At 40.6% G+C, this 20,246-nt stretch overlaps 1 protein-coding gene across 1 annotated transcript in view; it reads right to left on the bottom strand.

The window, feature by feature from the left end:
* Positions 1-3,662, bottom strand: part of RPL32 (ribosomal protein L32) — a 50,037-nt gene extending 46,375 nt beyond the window's left edge. The window contains exon 1 of the mRNA XM_044078633.1: positions 3,585-3,662. The gene's annotated coding sequence lies outside the window, so the exon portion shown is untranslated. The remainder of the gene's footprint in view (positions 1-3,584) is intronic.
* Positions 3,663-20,246: the final 16,584 nt, after the last annotated feature.

Raw genomic sequence — 20,246 nt, 5'->3', positions numbered from 1 at the left:
GCCAGTACATAAGCTTATCAGAGCAACAGTGATGGGTCAAGCCACACACTAACAAAACCTAAAATGCAGGGCTCACTCACTACAAATACAGTACAGATTGCACAAAGTTGTATTACCACATAATTTAGTCAGTCACTCTAGGACATGGAAAAGGGGAGGAAACCAATGCTCTATGAGATGACACAATGCGACCACTGGATAAAAATGAATAAAAACTGTTGTAGTAAAATGACTAAAAAGAAAACAATACAGGATCAGATCACTTACTACACGTCAGTGGGTGAGGGTGGTTAACACCAGCAGAGTTTGCCCCCTACAGAGTCAGAAAAGTGTGAATATTAAGTAATGCAGGACCAGGGCACTCTGCAGTTGGTAACAGGGTGAATCTGCAAGCCAAGTCACTTCTACCACCACAAAACTGAAACTGTTCAACTCATTGGCTGGTTTCAAAAGGCCACAACAATTCTGTATTAAAAATATGCCTCACACCACCAAAGCATGAACTCTGAACTGAAAAAGGACAGGTATACAAGGATTAGAAGTACATTGATAGTCTCTCCTAAATCCAACAATTGGGGACAACTATTTTAGAAATATATCATCAGATCACAACACACAGAACAAAGGTGCCTGGAGATAGTCTACCCTTGACACATCATTAAAAGAGTCAGAAGAGGTGGGTCGAATATTTGCCTTTTAATCACCAGCAAATGGTGGGGGGGGGGGGGGCTATGCTACAGATGTTCTGGTCAGCTGTGAATGACCAGACTGTTTGCACACTTGCAGAAAAATAAACAGATCATTTGCTTGGAGACACGAGCATCACTTTCACCCATGCAGAAATGGGTAGGATTAATACAAGCTAAAAGACAGCAAACGTATTAAATGCAATAATTGCTTACCTGGGCAAACCAAGCTGAAAGAAATTCTATTTGACATACTACAAAAATGCTGACCATAAACAAAATAAAAAGTTTAAACTAAATCCCTACCAAAAGTGCTGACAACTTTACATTCTGGATCAGTCCAAGCAGATATGACTTTGGCATTATAAATCTGATCACCTCAAAGCCCATGCTTTCTAGAACTACAAGAAATAAAGCACTTAAGTTTAAATGACTTGCAGGTATCCTTCTCAAAATAATCTTTAAACATTAGATAAATACTTTAAGCCTGAACAAAGCACAAAAAATCGGGGGTGGGGGGTTAAAAAGACAGTTCCAAGAAATGGATGTTAACATAAGCAAAATTCACACCAAAGCTATACAACATCAGAAATACTAAAACAAGTTTTAACTTGGACAAAAGAATTACAATTCATGCAGTACTCATCAAAATGGTGCAGTCACAAATAAACACATTTTGCAACTTGTAAAATTCTAAGTAAACTTCCCTGGCTCACCTAATGTCCCAACCCAAATAAAACAAAATGCAGGACTCAAACCAGTGCCATCGTCAAATCAACTTTTACCTAAATAATAAAGTACCCATTCAAACCTTACACTTCCCAATTTACCTTCACTTGTTTCCTTATTTCAATCAAGTTCTCTACCACTTCATACTGCAATTCCTATTACCTCTAATTTCTCTAAATAGTAAATCATACAAATCACATCTATTCTTAACCAATATTTCACATTATGTTTAAATTTGTTACAAAACTGTAGAGGTTGCCTGTATTATTTCTGAAGACCATACATTTTTTTAATAGTATGGAGCTCCTCTCCCCAGGCCTCTGCTGAGAATGGGCACTGATGGAGTCAGACTTTTGAGTAATCTTATGCCACATTTACTGCTCGACAGAACTGGGAAAACCATTAAATTAACAGGACCATGTACAGTACATCCTCCAATATAAAGCAAAGTTGTCAATGCCACAATTCAGGTTGATAACATTCTACAATGATCTACTCAACATGCAGTTTCTTTACACACCCTTTAACTTGCACATTTCCAATTCACAAATAAAAGTCCCAGTACACAACGCACAGAACATGATCATGTGGCAACTACTAAAGAACATGGACTTCAAATGCCTCAGTCAGCAGACTGCACTTGAAATCTGGTTTCTGCATATGCATTACGTAACATAACAATACTACCACCATCTTATAAATCAACTATACACATGTATACAGCTACGTACATTCCTAGAAACACACACTTAAAGATAACCACACATCTAGTAGCAGCAAGGTTCAAGTAATATTGCACATGAGCCACGTGCCACATTATGGGTGAACAAGTACATAGCAGTAGCACCTGAAGAAAAAATATTGCACATTGGTTAGTAGTATAAATAAGAATGGTTGGGGGGGGGGGGGGCTTAACAAATAATATCTCACAGTGAATGGGAAGTCCCAACATCCTGACCTGTCAAGGATCAGATCTAATGTCGACGTTAAGAAGTCTGATCACCTTCTGACAAAAACTGTATTTGAATCTAGTTGTCCTGCATCAAATACTGCTGTATCTTTTACCCGATGACAGGCTCCTAAGAGTGTTTGCAAAATGAGTCGAGTCATTTAGTATTCTGGTGACTTTCTTTAGGCTCCTCGATGTACAAAGATTCTGGATGGATAGCAAATTAACTTAATCCATCTATCTACTTATTGTCACACAACATACAAACACGAGAACAGGGTAAACAACAGGCAAATGAGTATTAACACAACATGGCAGCTAAATATTTTTTTTATTGGCCGTTATCTACCACAACAAAGTCCATCCTTAAATAATGCTTAAGGCGAGAAGCTTCCGAAAGTATATGTATAAATCCTATTATCATTTAAAATTTTTCCAGCTGTAACAAGAGCAAATAAGAGGACCTCAAAATACCGTAACTCACGAAGGACTGGCAACACTTAAATCCAAGGTCCCGGGTCTGCACTTTACTTTATCATTAGCTACCATTAGCAAAAAGGATCCATAACACACTACCACTCGATGTGGTAAACAGGTTCCTAAATGTTAGCATGACTGCGGACATCAAACAGCAGTCAAATGATCTAACACTCAGAAATACTACAGAAATAACAAAAAACGAGACAGCAAACCGACCTGCATACAGATACTTCCTCAGGAGAAGATACATAGGGGAGGGGGGGGGGCTTTTTTCAATAACTCATGCAGCCACGAAAAGATTAGACCCACGTTTCATGTACATACTTTCACTGTAGAAGCAAATAATGAGAACTCAAGCCAAACTATTTTTTTCACCAGTAACAAATAATGGTGGCAAGAATTTCAAGCAAATTTCATATATTTATTATGCTGTTTAACAACAGCCCTTAATGCTACAAAGCACTACAAAAGTTATAACCGCCACAGGTCCAACAAAAACTACGTATCCCAAGCTCGGCTACTAAGCACGCATTATATTAGATACAGTGCGCTTACAGTAAAAGAAACGATGCGGCTTGTCAGAGGCCTTCCACGATACAATGTATTATTATTTTAAACAAGTACATACCCGTACAATATAGTCTTTATGTTAATTATTTACATGCTAAGCTTGAACTATATAACAGGGTAGAGACCAACTTTGCTGAACTATAAAGATCTGAAAAGATTAGAATACTCACCAAATGTAGGATATTCAACCTTCCCACAAGCACAGCTCAGAAGGAAAGAGAGAAAAGCCTGTTGGGAAATGTAAAAACTACTCAGCAGGAACATAGAGATAATAATTTAAGTTGGGTTATTATAAGGGTGGAAGTCTCTGTTTGATTAAAAAAAAAACTTGTATTGTTGTTATTCGTAGTCCAGTGTTGATTTGGTGTGCTAATTAATTACTATAACTGCGTAGTGCATCAAATACATTTTCTTGTGTTGTGATTATCTTCTAGGACCTTTAGACTAAGAACTTCCTGTCATCCATTTTGTGGATGGCAAGCGGTGCTTTTTCAGAATCAGAAATTATTTTTTTTAACATAACATGGGAATGAGTGTGAGTGTACTACCTGATGAGGTGATATTCGCCTTTCTCGCCAAAGAGGTTGTTATACCTTTACTTCTCCAGTTTTTTAGAACCTTGCTGTTAACACATAATTAATCAAATACTAAAACTCGTACATTTTATATGGCAGCTTAAAATTTTGTTCTGTCATCTGTGAAGTTCGTGTTTTGTTAGTAAGTGGTAACTGGTTCAACCTAAATATAAACAAATTTAATTGTTTGGCTGCCCACTAAAGTGTGCTAGCCTGTACTACTGACTTATTGCCTTTTCTGCATTTCTGTGTGTTTCTATTTAAAAACAAAAAAATATTCCTTGTTTTCCTGCCTCTCCTAAACTAGTTAGACCAGTTTACAGGCCTTGCTGTATCCTGGGCTGTGTTGTAGTTCCTGTGTTGTCCATTGCCTTACTTGGATAGAAGGAAGTTTCTTAGCTCACCAGTGGGAGTGGGGAGCCTTGAATAGCCTACCTGTCCTTGAGGGAAGTGACCTCAGCACAAGAAGCTGTAGTAATTGGTCATTTTGGACCATTTCTAGCTCTTTTGAAGTTCCCTGGTTAAAAGCTGCCTCTGGCATTTTTTGAAGCCATATTGCTCAGACACAGCTCCACGTGGTCCTGTTGAGTCTTCCTGGCTACAGAGAACTGAAAAAAGCAACTGCTTTCCTGATTAAGTATCCTGCTGTTTTTTTATATTTGTTTTACCTTCTACTGCTTACCTAGAGCAAGCTTTAACTGTTTTCATAGTTATTTACTGCATTTTTTATTATCTGCACTTAAAAGTACATTTTAGTCAAAATTAGTCTAATTCAAGTCGAAAAGTGTTTGTTTGCTGTTTAATTTAATTGTTTGGCTGCCCACTAAAGTGTGCTAGCCTGTACTACTGACTTATTGCCTTTTCTGCATTTAGCGCGGAGTTGCCACTAGAGCACCTTATCATGAAGGGATTCTCATCTAGATCAAGGGAGGTCATTGTCTCCCTCTACTCATCACTCATCAGACCAATGATTGAGTACAATGCCCCATTCGGAATGTATCTGACCCGACACTTGCAGCAGCTGGAGAGGCCACAAAAGTTCCTCACCAAAAGGATAAAGGGTCTCAAAAATCTGTCCTATGCTGCCCGACTGAAAGAACTCCAGCTCTATTCAGTCGCTTACCGCTTGCTCAGAGGTGACCTTTGCCTAACATACAAGGCCATGTCAAACCCAGATTTGATGAATATGCTTCACCTCAAAAAATCTAGATCCATCAGAGCCACAAGGCGGAGACTTAAACCTCGACACGGCTATTAATAGGACGTTCTGGAGGGATAGATTCATCACCCAAAGACTCCCTATGCTGTGGAACAAAATCCCGGTATATGTGAGGCAGAGCACCTCACTGGCCTTGTTCAAGAGAAATCTTGACCAATGGATGGGAGATCGCAGATATACCCCAGGGATTACCTCAGTGTCACTGCTCGACAGAGGCACAGCAAAATAATGGGTATAGTTCCCCATACTAAAGGGGTGGCGTAAGCCACAAAACGATGGGCTAGGCTTGTAAATGCCCTCGGGTAGATAGCCTAGTATGAACCTATGAACCTATGAACCTGTGAACCATCGAGCAGCGCCGGTTAAACAAGGTTAAACTATTTCTGGCTCCGTAAAGTCTGCTCTTCATTTTTTCCCTTAGAACTGCTCTACTTGTAATCTAAACAGCCTATTCTCTATCTGTAAAGCTCATCACTTGTTCCTAAAGCATTTTTTAGTCAGGTAAAGCACTTCTATATTATACAAAGTACTTCACTAGCTTAAAACCCCCTTGAGTATCCACTTCCCTATAGGTCCTTTCTGACTCAGTTACACAGCAAACTTTTTCATTTCTTCTAGCATGTCAAAGGGTCAGTTGCTAGCATCCTCTCCTGCTCAGCTGGTGAATCTGGGAATATTGAGGCAATGTTACAATTGCCTCATGTACACAGACAACCCTCTCCTCCTCCCACAAAACACAAATACATGCGAGAGATGCAACTATATAGCCAAACTGGAGGCTGAGCTCTCTCAACTCAGGACTGGCAAAACCAGACAGGAGGAGAAGGTAACCACACACACCATAAACCCAGTCTCACATAGAACTATCACAACTACAAATCAAACACATAAACACACAAAGACATACTCGGAGGCACTGATCAAAAATATACCAAAACAGCAGAGGCCTCCAAAGCATACACCCAGACAACTGCCACCTCATGACATAACACAAGCAACACATGGATGACAAAGTCAGTGTGCAAATCAGTCACAGCCCTTAAGGCCAAACACAATGCCAGACACACTTGTCATAGGTGACTCCATAGTCAGACACACTGACGTCCCACTCACCAGACTGAACAAGGAGAGGGTCACAGTAAGCTGCCTGTTGGGCGCTAGAATCTGCCACATAACTCAAGCACTCAGGTCACTCCACAGCAAGTACAAGTATGACTCAGTCATTGTTCATGCCGGTGTGAATGACCTGAGACGTACATCCCTGGACTACATGAAAAGAGACATAAAGGAGCTGTCAGATTATGTAGCCCAGGCTGGTATGACCCTGACCCTGAGCAGTATCCTACCTTCACCAAGAATGATGCCACAATACAGAGACAAAATGATCAGTTTTAATAATTGGCTTAATTTCTGGTGTCATTCTAAGGGGATCCAATGTCTGTCTGCCTGGAATGACATGCTTGACAAGCCACGCTGCTTCGCAAGGGACGGCTTGCACCTATCACCCCTGGGTTTCCGGATATTGGCAAAGGCTCTTGCAACCTCCATAGTGCCTTTTTTAGACAAGGCTCAAATTCTAAACCCACCGCCCTAAAAAACAATAATGGAAAAAAACTAAGGGTAATGCTGCTCAATGCCAGAAGTCTAAATCTCAAGATGCACGCCCTCGAAGCCCTCCTCAGTATGGAGAACATCGATGTCTGTGCTGTGACTGAAACCTGGTTCAAGGCTCCTGAGAGCACCCCGGCACTATCAGGTTTTACCTCATATCATGCGTTCCGGCCCCAAAACCCAGACCGTACCACAAAAGGAGGGGGTGTATCCATATTCATCAAGGATACCCACACCTCCAGGCTGGTGGCAACTCACGAAGCATCAGAGACCATTCAGGTGCAATTAACCATAGGCAAAACTGCTCTACAGTTTGTAGCATGTTACGGGCCACCCTCTCAAACTCAAGAACCCCACACAGCCTTCCTGAAGACACTGGAGAGTATAAATGTCTCTCCAAACACCATCATATTGGGTGACTTCAACTACCCAAACATAGACTGGGAACATTACTCAAGCCCCAATACCCTAGCCCAAAGGTTCCTGGAGTTCATAAACTCAAATGCTATGGAAGAACTTGTCACCATTCCCACAAGAGGTGAAAATATACTAGACCTGATCATCACAAACATGGGGACAAAATGCTCCACACCGGAAGTATATCCCTCATTGGTGAGATCAGACCATAAACTAATCTCACTGGAGATCCACATCCGCCCCACCCCCAACAAAAAAGACCACAGTGAAGAACTTCTCAAAAGCCAACTTCACACGTCTTAAGACTGGTGTGGTATCCTTCAAGGCCCCTGAGCCATTGGAAACCACAACCCACGCTGATGAATCCCTTACAAATGCTTTCTACGAGCACCTCCAGGATTGCATGGATCAAGCAATCCCAAATAAAATCAAGACCCTTTCCACCAAAGGCAAGTGCCCGATCTGGTGGACCCCAGCCATAAACAAACTTTGCAACAAGAGGAGAAAGCTACTACAAGATAGAGCAAAATCCCTAAAAGGGAAGACATCTCTGATCAATACTAGTAAAAAACTACGATCACTCATAAAATCATCCAAGGCCAACTTTGAGAGAAAAATCGCCAAGGACTCAAAAGACAATCATAAGGCCTTCTTTAGCTATGTTAGAAATCTGGGTGGAAACTCCCAGATTAGGTTCATAGGTTCATACTAGGCTATCTGCCCGAGGGCATTTACAAGCCTAGCCCATAGTTTTGTGGCTTACGCCACCCCTTTAGTATGGGGAACTATACCCATTATTTTGCTATGCCTCTGTCGAGCAGTGACACCGAGGTAATCCCTGGGGTATATCTGCGATCTCCCATCCATTGGTCAAGATTTCTCTTGAACAAGGCCAGCGAGGTGCTCTGCCTCACATATGCCGGGATTTTGTTCCACAGCATGGAGAGTCTTTGGGTGATGAATCTATCCCTCCAGCACGTCCTATTAATAGCCGTGTCAAGGTTTAAGTCTCCCGCCCTTGTGGCTCTGACGGATCTAGATTTTTTGAGGTGAAGCATATTCATCAAATCTGGGTTTGACATGGCCTTGTATGTTAGGCAAAGGTCACCTCTGAGCAGGCGGTAAGCGACTGAATAGAGTTGGAGTTCTTTCAGTCGGGCAGCATAGGACAGATGTTTGAGACCCTTTATCCTTTTGGTGAGGAACTTTTGTGGCCTCTCAAGCTGCTGCAAGTGTCGGGTCAGATACATTCCGAATGGGGCATTGTACTCAATCATTGGTCTGATGAGTGATGAGTATAGGGAGACTATGACCTCCCTTGATCTAGATGAGAATCCCTTCATGATAAGGTGGGCAATGTAGAAGGTCTTCCTAACTACTTTGGCTACATGGGTGTCGAATGATAGACTACTATCAACTTGGGTCCCCAGGTCCCTGATAACTTCTTCTGTGCTCAGTGGATTGCCACCTATTTGGTAGCTAGGGGTAACCTTGTTTTTCCCGAAGGGTATGACTATGCATTTTTTGGCATTTAACTTTAGGCCATGGCTCTGGCACCAGTTATCCGTTTCTGTGAGACCCTTCTGAAGGATATCTGTGTCAGATGTGTTTTCTACTGTGGCGCCCAGTTTGCAGTCATCTGCAAACTTTGTCAGCCATAACCCTTCTGTGTTTGCTTGTACTTCGGAAAAGTAGATGCCAAACAAGAGTGGGCCCAGGACTGAGCCCTGTGGTACACCACTTGTGACAGGCTTTGAGTCTGACATGGCGCCAGCAACTCTGACCCTGTGTGTTCTGTCACTCAGCCAGTTTGCAACCCATCTTGTGATGTATGGGTTAACATTTAAGCTGATGAGTTTTTCAATGATACCTGAGTGGGGTATTGTATCGAAGGCCTTCGCCAGATCGAGGTAGGCTGTATGGACTGCCTTTCCCTCATCAATGGCTTTGGTGACTGTTTCGAAAAAGTCGACCAAGTTTAGAAGGCATGATCTGCCTTTGACAAAGCCAAACTGGGATGGATATGCTCAGAATTAGTCCAAAATGATACAAAAATCACTGAAACCACAGACATTGCAAACATACTGGCAGACAGGTTCAGTGAAAATTCCCCCCCCCCCCAAAAGGAGAAATATCTATCCCAGCAGAGTGTAGCCTCCCAATCATCTCAAATGCCCAGGTGAGAGCTGCTCTCTCTAAAGCTAAAAACACAGCATCAATGGGACCGGATGGTGTCCCCGGCTGTGTGCTACACGAACTCAATGAGGAACTAAACCCACACATAAGGCTGCTGTTTAATCTTAGCCTTACCACAGGATCATTACCCAAAGAGTGGCGACGGCAACTGTGGTCCCACTCCACAAAGGCGGTGCTTCTACGGACCCTGGTAATTACCGCCCCATAAGCTTAACAAGCCTGGTCTGCAAAGCTATGGAGAGGATCATAATGGAACTCATAAATAAAGACATAGGGGACCTACAGACATTGGATCCTACCCAATTCAGCTTTGTCAAGGGCAGATCATGCCTCTTGAACTTGGTCGACTTTTTTGAAACAGTCACCAAGGCCATTGATGAGGGTAAGGCAGTTCACACAGCCTACCTTGACCTTGCAAAAGCTTTCGACACAATACCCCACTCAGGTATCATAGAAAAGCTCACCAGCTTAAATGTAAACCCATATGTCACAAGATGGGTTGCAAACTGGCTCAAGGACAGAACCCACAGGGTTAGAGTTGCTGGTGCCATGTCAGACTCCAAGCCGGTCTCAAGCGGTGTCCCACAGGGCTCAGTCCTGGGCCCCCTCTTGTTCGGCATCTACTTTTCAGAAGTGCAGGCAAACATAGGAGGATTGTGGCTGATAAAGTTTGCAGATGACTGCAAATTGGGCACCATAGTTGAAAATCCATCAGACACAGATATCCTTCAGAGAGGTCTCATAGAAACGGATAACTGGTGCCAGAGCCATGGCCTTAAGCTAAACGCCAAAAAATGTATAGTCATACCCTTTGGTAAAAACAAGGTAACCCCAAGTTACCACATAGGTGGCAATCCATTAAGCACAGAAGAGGTTATCAGGGACCTGGGGACCCAAGTTGACAGCAACCTTTCTTTGGACACTCACATTGCCAAAGTGGTTAGGAGGATCTTCTACATTGCCCACCTGATTATGAAGGTATTCACATCCAGATCAAGGGAGGTCATTGTTCCCCTGTACTCTTCACTTATCAGACCAATGATTGAGTACAATGCCCCATTCGGAATGTATCTTACCCGACACCTGCAGCAATTGGAAAGACCCCAAAAGTTCCTCACCAAAAGGATAAAGGGGCTCAAAAGTATGCCATATGCTGCCCAACTGAAGAAACTCCAGCTCTATTCAGTCGCATACCGTCTGCTCAGAGGTGACCTGTGCCTGACATGCAAGGCCATGTCCAACCCGGAATTAATGGATATGCTCCACCTCAAAAAATCCAAATCCACCAGAGCCACAAGAGCAAGAGACTTAAACCTCAACACGGATATAAATAGGACGTGCTGGAGGGACAGATTCATCACCCAAAGACTCCCTATGCTGTGGAACAGAATCTGGTCCATGTGAGACAGAGCACCTCGCTGGCACTGTTCAAGAGGAATCTTGACCAGTGGATGGGAGATCGTAGGTTTACCCCGGGGATTATCTCTGTATCACTGCTGGACAGAGGCACGGCAAACTAATGGGTATAGTATTCTTCAACCTAAGGGGTGGTGAAAGCCACACAACTCTGGCTAGGCTTATAAATGCCCTAGGGCAGATAGCCTAGTATGAACCTATGAACCTATAAGAATTGAGTTAGTATATACGAGTATGGAGGGAAATGTTGCCAGTAAAGAGACTAGAAATTGTATAGTAATAAGAGCTCCTACAAAAGAGCTAATAACAGCAGAAGTAGTTCGTAGCTGTGTAGTAGAAATGAATGTGACAGATGGGAAGGCATTGGGCATGAGTCTGAGACATTAAGAAATTAAGCAGCCAACATTTTATGAGATTACTGTAATAATGCCAATGGGAGCTAGGGGATATGGCCTGTGTTTTGACAAGTACTCTTATATTGCAGAAAAGTCTGTGGAATAAAGTTTAGTTGATGGGGTTATCAGAACAGGCCATTAATGGATTTTTTTAGGTTGTAGTGTGGCTTGGATGTAGTTAGTCTAGTGTAAGGGGGGGGGGTCTTGGTGTAGGAGTTTGAAGATAAGGGATCCAAGAAAGAGGAGATATTGTAAGGTGGCAGTGTTGTTTTGTAAGGCTGTGACAAATAAGGGTAGACCATATTTAGTTTTGAAACAGGACACCTTTTCCTAAGACTGCTGTACTAGGTTGTGAGAAGAAATACAATATGTTATGGGTCCAGAATAGGAGGTAATTGACTTTTGGATCTGACTTTTTGAATGTGGTTTTGGAAGGTCGTGGTCTTTGTCTCTGATGGTGGTGGTAATAAGTGGTATTTAACACCATCGCTGGTCATTTGCAATCAGATATTATTATTAAACATCAGACTGCCACAAATATTAACATAAAAACAGCTAGCACTTAAATGCACAGAGGGATTCCACTGAACCTGTGTCTTAACTCTTAACATAAACAGAATGTTCTGGAGAGACATAAGTGTTCCAAAGAATCCATGCACTATGGAATAGGCTCCCCATTCATGTAAAACTGAGTTCATCCCTGAACTATTCAAATAAAACCTAATTTAACCGCCCCCCCGCCCCCCTCTGGCCTCCATGTCCTTTATGGACAGAGGCTGTTAATATGAAAAGTATTATCCTAACACCCCCCCACACACAAATCTGTTAGTAACCTCCTTACTAACATGACACCTATATAGATAGCCATGATACACGGGATCCAAATGGGTTTGGGCTGCACGGCTAGCTTGTAAGGGCCCAAGTTCATTAGCCTCATAACAGCCTATGAGTAAACCATATTAGACTGCTTATATCTGAAAATAATAAAGCTATCAATGCCTGCCAACATATCTTGAGATTCCTTATTCCCAAAGACAGGTCAGTCATCATACTGGTAATAGGAAATACAAAGCAACTGGGTCACAAGAACACTTGAACATTTTCAGTACCTACCCTCATGCTGCAGCAAAGCAAATCAGTTCCAAGTAAATTCATGGGTACTCATCTAACCATCCAGGATTAATTTGAAGGTTGCTAGAGTGTCACTTTGTTTAACCTTTAGGAGAAGTCTGTTCCAGAGGTGGGGTAGGCATTGGGTAATTCATTTTTCTTTTCAGCCCCAATCAGAATATGTCCTACCTCTTCTTTCCTATTTTTCCAAACGATCTTAACAGATGTGCAGACATTTTGTAATTGTATTTACTGAATCCTCCTCCTCCTCTTCCACCACATGATTATCATTATTTCTGTCAGATTGCAGGAGTGTAGACAGAAAAAAAAATCTCATATTGTTGCCTCACTCAACTTCCTTAGCATTTAAAATGAACACATTCCTGCAGATGGTGCCTCTTCCCATATGCTTAATAAATGTAGGTGTAATTGTCAGCTATTTTCCTCTGCAGCTATAATAAAATTTGTTTTCAGAAGAGTTTTCCTATCTCTAAGCAAGTTATGTGTAGAGCTATATGGCATACTTTAGATTAGACAGTTGCAGAAATGTTTTGGACTCAGAAAACCACAATATTTTTGAAAGTTATTCAGAAAAAAATACTAATTTGAGTACAAAGAGTATGACTGGCTACACATTTGCAGGTAAGGGCAAAGTAGCTACCAGTACAAGAAAAATCTTTTTTTTCAGCTTGCAAGATGGCTGCATATTGAGTAACAGTTTATCTCTAACTCTCCCAGTGTGAAAACAGAAACTCAGCAGATATATTTCTGGGTAAATTTCAGTAACTGGCTAGTAAGTGCACTGCCTGGATGCCAGGAAAAAAAGAAATATAGAGGACCTGAAAGAAATCGGCTACAAAAGGTGAGGAAAAAACACTGACTGGGAGGAGTGCTTCAGCTGTTCAGCAAAAAGCAGTCCAAGCTCAGACGTGACTTCCAGTAAGTTAGAGGAAAGTATAAGACAATTGCACACAGACCTGATTAAAATAAAAGAAACACTGATGGAGTATAACAACTTAAATAACAAAAGGCTAGAAAAATGGAAAGAAGCTTTAAACAGATATTCTGATGAGATGATAAAACTGAAAAAAGAGACTAAAATGAAGAAAAGGGTGGCTGAATGTAAGAATGTTCAAGAGCAACTATCCTATACCCAACTTGTCTTTACTCACCAACTAATATACCAGCCAAATAGAACCCCAGCCCTACAACAATTACTCCAACCATATGCCAACACTCGGCAACTCCAATCCTCACACAAAACACTCCTCCAAGTATCCAAAAGCGACAACAAAGCCGGGAACACCCTCTACTCCCACCACATTTCTAAACTTTGGAACTTAATCCCTCAACACATCCTAAATGCTACCAACCTACACCAATTCAAAACTCTGCTCAAAGACCACCTTACTAACAACTGGCTTTGCTCCTGCACCAAGCCAGGCTAATACCACATAAGCCCACATCAAATTTCATCCCCTAAATTTTATAGTCTCCATGTATACCACACTTCCACTTGTTAACATCACCCATCAGCTACTTACAATAAGAGTATAATTTGTTAATGTCTTTTCTTTTTAAGGATATACATATGTACACATATTAAAGTATACTCAAATGATCAATTAAGATGGATGCGGCTCTCAAAAAAAAAAAGATATATATATATATATATATATATATATATATATATATAGGTATATATATATATATATATATATGACCTTACTATATTGTAATAACTTGCTCCTTTTCACTAAAGTGCCTATTGTATATTATACTTTATTGTCTCTAGATATTTCTGTTAAATTCTAATAAAACCGACACTGTACCTGCCAATGTTGTTCTTGTTTTATTGGAGCTTTTCTCCCTGGGCCTACGCTTAAAATGGGCTCACACCCAGATGGACTATCCCGGTCATCATCATCTTCTTTCGGCTGTTCCCATTAGGGGTCGCCATAGCAGATCATCTGTTTCCATTTCTTCCTGTCCTCTGCATCTTGCTCTGTCACACCAACCACCTGCATGTCCTCTCTCACCACATCCATAAACCTTATCTTAGGCCTTCCTCTTTTCCTTTTACCTGGTAGCTTCATCCTTAGCATCTTTTTCCCAATATACTCAGCATCTCTTCTCAGCACATGTCCAAACCAATGTAATCTTGCCTCTCTGGCTTTGTCTCCAAACCTTCCAACGTGAGCTGACCCTCTAATATACTTATTCCGAATCCTGTCCACCCTCGTCACACACAGTGCAAATCTTAACATCTTTAACTCTGCCACATCCAGCTCAAACTCCTGCCTTTTTGTCAGTGCCACTGTCTCCAACCCATATAACATAGCTGGTCTCACTATCCTCTTGTAAACCTTCCCTTTCACTCTTACTGGTACTTGTCTGTCAGAAATCACTCCTGACACTCTTCTCCACCCACTCCATCCTGCTTGTACTCTCTTCTTCACCTCTCTTCCACACACACCATTACTCTGAACTATTGATCCCAAGTATTTAAACTCATCCACCTTTGCCACCTCTACTCCTTGCATCCTTACCATTCCTCTATCCTCCCTTTCATTCACACACATATATTCTGTCTTAGTCCTGCTGACCTTCATTCCTCTTCTCTCCAGGGTCTCCTCCACCTGTTCCCTACTCTCACTGCAGATTACAATGTCATCTGCAAACATCATAGTCCACAGGGACTCCTGTCTGATCTCATCTGTCAACCTGTCCATCACCATTGCAAATAAGAAAGGGCTCAGAGCTGATCCTTGATGTAATCCCACCTCCACCTTAAACGCATCCATCACTCCCACCACAGACCTCACCTCTGTCACACTACCCTCGTACATATCCTGTACCACTCTTACATACTTCTCTGACACTCCCGACTTCCTCATACAATACCACAACTCCTCTCTAGGCACCCTGTCATATGCTTTCTCTAAGTCTACAAAAACAAAGTGCAACTCCTTCTGACCTTCTCTGTACTTCTCCATCAACATTCTCAGAGCAAACATCGCATATGTAGTGCTCTTTCCCGGCATGAAACCATACTGCTGATCACTAATCATCACGTCCCTTCTTAACCTAGCTTCCACTACTCTTTCCCATAACTTTATGCTGTGACTCATCAATTTAATCCCTCTGTAGTTACTACAGCTCTGCACATCACCCTTATTCTTAAAAATCGGTACCAAAACACTTTTTCTCCATTCCTCAGGCATCCTCTCACTTTCCAAGATTTCATTAAACAATTTGGTTAAAAACTCCACTGCCGTTTCACCTAAACTCATTCATGCTTCCACAGGTATGTCATCTGGACCAACAGCCTTTCCATTCTTCATCCTTTTCATAGCTATCCTTACTTCCTCCTTGCTAATCCATTGTACTTCATGATTCACTATCCCCACATCATCCAACCTTCTCTCCCTCTCATTCTCTTCATTCATCAGCCCCTCATAGTACTCCTTCCATTTGTTCAACACATTCTCCTCGCTAGTGAGTAAGTTTCCCTCATTATCCTTTATCACCCTTACCTGCTGCACATCTTTCTTAGCTCAGTCCCTCTATCTAGCCAATCGGTACAGGTCCTTTTCTCCCTCCTTAGTGTCCAACCTGTTATACAACTCTTCATATGCCTTATCCTAAGCCTTCGCCACCTCTCTCTTTGCCATGCACCTCATCTGCTTATACGTCTGTCTACTTTCTTCATCTCTCTGACAATCCCACTTCTTCTTTGCCAACCTCTTTCTCTGTATACTCTCCTGTACTTCCTCATTCCATCACCATGTCTCCTTGTCATCCTTCCTCTGTCCATATGTCATACCAAGCACCTTTCTAGCCGTCTCCCTTACTAGCTCTGCTGTAGTTACCCATCTATTTGGTAACTCTTCACTGTCACCCAGTGCCTGTCTGATAAAATAAATAAATAATTAATTAAAAAAAAATAATAGAATTAGGGAACACAGCACATAGGGATAACCTGAGATTTTCTGCTGTACCAGAGAAGCTGGAAGAAACAGACTGTATTAATTTTATGAAAGCACAAATAACAACTGGACTGATATTGCAGAGCAGGAGTTTTTACTTAGAAGGACACATAGTGTATATGCTCCAAACTTGGCTATGAGAAAGCAACCTAGATCTTTAAGAGTAAAGATGCAATCCTACCAGCAGAAAGAGTTGATTCTGACAAAACTATGGCAGAAGGGCAAAGTATTAAAAATGGGAGACAGCAGACTGATTGTGGAGAATGATTACTTAATGTACACCAGGCAGAAGAGGAGTAAATTTATTCCACTATTCAGGGAATGCTGAGAAACAGGATTGAGATTCAAACTGCTGTAGCCAGCTATCTTCAAAATATTATTTCCTGGAAGGACAAAATCATTTTTTTGATGCAGTACATGCTAAGGAAGTAAAACAAAAGTATGTTCAACAAAAGTGAGCTATGAAACAGAAGATGATTCTGCTTCTTGTTCTTCTGGTAATAAAGACCACAGAGAGACTGTGCCAGTGAAACATCTTCCAGTGTTTCAACAGAATATGCTCGAGAGAAGGAACACAGCACAAGAATTGACTAGAAGAATCAAGAGTACTTTGGAAATGAAGCAGAGACAGGATTTGGGAGATGGAGGTGAACAGGAATAAAACCAGTAAGTTGGTAATTTACAAAACAATAATTATATTTCTGAAATATGACATAAGAAAATCTGGAAATATTGGACTTTTTTGACTTTGTTAAACTTGTAGGGGACTCTAAAGCATATGCCCTACTTATGTCATTAATATTCAGAAAAATACTTAGGGGAGGGGAAGAGGAGGGAGAAAGTTAACTGTAAGTAAAACAAACTTTTTCTCTTAATAGTAGTATTTTTATAGTGCATGATTTTCTTTGCATGCTATAAACTAAAGTTTTCCTCAGTTATTTTTAAGTGTAATGAGGATACTAATGGTAAACAGGTGCTCCTGTTTTCTCTTTCTCTTTCTCTCCTTGTTCAGTTTGAAGAACTGTAGGCACTGCAGTGTAAAAAAGAAGAAAAATCTGATCAAAAGAGCTTGACAAAGGAAAAATTGATGTAATGTTTCTCATTCTTGCATAGGGGAATGACTGGATTAAGGCCCTTAGCTTGATCTAATTGTTTTTAAGAGAAAGCAAGTAAATGAAAAAGAACATTGAATATTGTAAAGCTTTTTTCTAGCAAATAAATTCATGCTTGCTAGCAACTCTATATCTGGTCCTCGTGTCTTCATGGAGACAATCTGATAAAGAGAAATTACTAGAAGATAATGCTTTCTGAAAGCATTCAAAGGTCTTCCCATCTGGGAGCGCTATAAAGATAAGACAAAACCGCACAGCAATTAGTAGAAGCACATGCTGTACCATGCATCTTAGCATGCATAACCTTTCTTTTTTTAGGTTAACCCAAGTTTATGAGTGCGGCTGTCAGTTTTGGATACTTGCTCATATTAGGAGGGTAAAACTTCAATATTTGAAGATGTACATAGTTTTGTGTGTTAGTATTAAGTTCATAGGTTTTAGTCGGGTATTAGGGGTATGTTTGTTTTTTGTTTGAGGGCTTCAATAAAACAAAAGGTTCTGTAAAATATGACATAGGCTCAAATGGATATGACAAGAAACAACTGTATAAAAGATCAACCTGCCAAATGGTGCATGCATATTACAAAAGCTAGGACTAGAAACTTAACAAAAAAGCTGTTACGTATATAAGGTGGAAATAACGTTTTAACACAATGAAACTTTCGGTCACGTCTTTAAATGTAAATATTCTCACAGATAAATACAAAAAAGAAAGAGTAGTGAACTGTATTAAAACATGTAGAGTGCAAATAGCTATGCTACAGGAGGCACACTTGGAAAGAACTGAACATGTGAATTTGAAAAAGATAGGTTTTTCGGGATGGTTATTCAGCTGAATACCTGGGACAAAGGAAAAGAAAACTACTTGTGTTAATTGCAATATGAGCTCCAATAGTGACAGAAGAGGATAAAAAAGATAATAATGGTAGATTCGTAGTACTAAGGGGCTACTGGCAAGTTAAGACTGCTGTACATAGCACAAGCAGAAACTTGTAATTTAGAGTGAAAAGGGATGATGATAAAACAGGGGAAAGCTCAGGAAACAAGAAGAGGCTGGGATTTTGGATGCAGACCTTTAAGGAGAATAACAATAATCATACAGAATATTATATTCATAAGGTAGCAGGAAGTATTCTAAGAACTAAGCCAACACGGGAATTGAGAAAGGAGATCTGTTCATAAGGATGACTGCAACTAGGGATAGAGACAATAGGCAAGAGGGGGCTAGAATTTATTGGAGAAAACTGACAGAGAAACCAAGGTATTGGGAGCAAATAACTACAAAGGGAAAGGTAATAGAATGGGAAGATGCCAAAAATTTATTTGGACTGCAGGTTACAGATTGCTTCCCATATCAAGGATTGATATCAAAGTATCTAGAAAGAGAAAGAAATATGGGAGTCCTGAATGAAAGACTGGTACTGGTAGTTTTTAGTAGAGTCTAAAACAGAAGCTGCTGTTAAAAATGAATAATTAGTTCAGCATACAAAATATGGCATGATAACTGTAAGAATCAGTAAGAGAGGTTAGAAAAGATTGGGAAGAGAGACTGCAAAAGCAATTCACAAAGAAACAATGGGGGATGCATGTTTGTCTCCCAAATATGCAACAAAATCTAGAGGATTTAGAATTTTTGCTTGGAAATGTTTACTTAGATATTTTTGTACCCAAGTAGACCCCAGAGAATTTTTCCTCAAGACAACAGAGGTGTGATGGGGAAGAAAAAGGGAATTGGGAACACATTTTGTGGGAGTGTAATGAATTGGCAGATGTTAAAGATTTCCTGCAGACTACTCAATCAGAGATACTGGGTGAGCAAATTGATGTAACTAGGGAAATAATTTTTTTGAGTTACAATACAGAATTGGAATTGCCTAGACATAGTAAGGCCTTGCTGAGTCTAATTATGGTGGCTGCCAAAAAAGCATTTTCTAGAAAATGAAAATCAAAGTCTAAACCAACTGTACTATAAGAGTGAATATAGTAACAGAGATAAATCAACTGGAATTTGGATTGTTAGAAAAGGGTAGGAGCAAATTACATAGGAAAAATGGGAAATGTGGGAACAGCACATACAGGGGAGGAATGAGGTTTAAAAGAAGGCAGCATCTGAATGAGTTATGTAATTTTTGACTGGCAATGATTGGGTAGATCATAAGTGATGTAGTACAATGTTTGCAACTAAAATTATGTCAAAATGGTCTGTGATGTAAAATGCTTGCAACTAAGACTATGTCAATACGGTTTGTTTTCATTTATATAAATGTATGATTGCCAGTGTCATAACTGATAATCTGATAATTTAATAAAGATGCTTCTTAGTCAAAAAAAAAAAAAAAAAAAACATACAGATAAGCAACTGGACTGGTATTCCATAGCAGGATTTGTTAATTGAAAGGGCACATTGTGTGTGTTCTCCAAACCTGACCAAGAGGAGGAGGAGCTTAGTAAAGATGCAGTCATATCAGCAGAAGTAATTGATCCTGAAAAAACTGTGGCAGAAGGACAAATTATTAAAAATTGGAGACTGTTTGTGGAGAGTCATTATTCATGGTACACCAGGCAGAAGAGAAATGTATCCCAGCTGTGACAAAGGAGGGGAGGGGTGCTGCCAGCACGGGTCTATATTATATCCTTGAATGCTTAAAAAAGCAAACGCTGATTGATCGAACTTATTTTCGCGAAACTGAAAAATATCGAAGCAGCAGAAACTCAAATTTTTTTCTGAGGGAAAGAATTCGGTTGTTCGTTTCTGTTGCTTCGGTATTTTCAGTGTTATGGTGGAAAGTTAC

Source organism: Protopterus annectens, chromosome 7.part1 (genome assembly GCF_019279795.1).
Source record: "Protopterus annectens isolate FY-2018-M chromosome 7.part1, PAN1.0, whole genome shotgun sequence".
In the NCBI taxonomy this organism is placed as follows: Eukaryota; Metazoa; Chordata; order Ceratodontiformes; family Protopteridae; genus Protopterus; species Protopterus annectens.
This window is presented reverse-complemented; position numbering and strand designations above follow the sequence as displayed.